Source organism: Tenrec ecaudatus, chromosome 2, assembly GCF_050624435.1.
Source record: "Tenrec ecaudatus isolate mTenEca1 chromosome 2, mTenEca1.hap1, whole genome shotgun sequence".
In the NCBI taxonomy this organism is placed as follows: Eukaryota; Metazoa; Chordata; class Mammalia; order Afrosoricida; family Tenrecidae; genus Tenrec; species Tenrec ecaudatus.
Genome location: NC_134531.1, coordinates 106,669,077 through 106,670,355, shown reverse-complemented (window position 1 = coordinate 106,670,355; position 1,279 = coordinate 106,669,077). Strand labels below are relative to the sequence as shown.

Genomic DNA, 1,279 nt, shown 5'->3' with positions numbered 1-1,279 from the left:
TCTGGTGGATGCCATAAATTGTTGCAATTTCCACACAGAACACTATTCCACACAAACCTCAAAGGCATATGAGTTTATTAGTGAAGCTAACTGGTTACAAAATACTAAGGATAGAGTTGTTGTTGAACATAGAACATCTTGTTAGTGATGCTGACAGGCATATCTCTCTAGTCCTTGGCTTCTCAACCACCTGCCTTCTTGGCCTCCACCTCCACATGTCAGAGTCTAGCTGCCATTCTGTCTCATAGTTTGTTTGGCTGCCCTGGTCTGCCCCACGTCCTGCATGCCACTGCCTCTTTCACTTCCGATATGGCTCGTGCAGGACTCGAATGATGGCTCTTTGTTCTTGATGGTCATGGATGGACCTCCTGCTTCTGAGACATCGCACATATGCACAGTCCTGCCAAGTCATTTGGTGAGACTTACAAAGACATGATTAGGCGGGCCATATTAAGAAATTTCATTTAATTACATCATTCAATGAAAGGCGAACTCAAAGTGAATTCTTACAGAGCATTAATTTCTTGATAGAATTGAAATTGGCCTTGGTTTCAAAGTTCATTCCAAATTTATAACCATATTGTATTTTCATACTATTACATGAAAAGATACAGACAATTTAGAGACACATACGTCATATAAAGAAGAATCATTATTAAAAAGAACAGTGTTCAATATGTAAAAGTACAATCACTGAAGCAATGTCAGTCAGAAGCTTTTTGTTGAAGAACTGCCAGGATGAAAAACAAAAAAAGAACTACCAGGATGTTCTCAACTAATCTCCAAAGTTTAAATCGAGTATTAAGGAAGAAGAAAGAAATTTTTTGGTTCTAAAATTTTCAGAATATTGTATGAGAAACTTATTTTTTACCAAAAATTTTTCGGATATATATTTTTTTTCGGGGGAGAGCGTGACCGCAGTCCCCCACTACCACACTTTATGCAGTCGAGTTTCCCACATTTGGGAAATCAGAGGGGTCAGCACATCCGGAGTGCAATGGATAAGCCTCGTCTTGGAAAATCACCTTTGTGATCATGGTATCTCCCCAGCCTGGTAAGTATTTTAACAAAGATAATTTATTATTTATGTAAATTTTTTTTAAAATGTTGTTAATTATTTCCAGAAGAGCTTTTCAAAACAGAGAATTCATGAAATTTTTGAAAAAGGAGCTCTGTAATCAGGTAAATTTAGGCTTGAATCTAGGGTTACTTACCAGGTGTTTGATTTTCAAAAATGTATCATCTTATCAATTATTTCTTCCATGATAAGAGGATTTTT

At 36.7% G+C, this 1,279-nt stretch overlaps 1 non-coding gene across 1 annotated transcript; it reads right to left on the bottom strand.

Annotated features, from left to right (window-relative positions):
• Window positions 1-900: 900 nt before the first annotated feature.
• On the bottom strand, window positions 901-1,062 carry LOC142441755 (U1 spliceosomal RNA). The gene has a single exon (XR_012783102.1). It is a non-coding gene; the product is annotated as a U1 spliceosomal RNA (small nuclear RNA).
• Window positions 1,063-1,279: the final 217 nt, after the last annotated feature.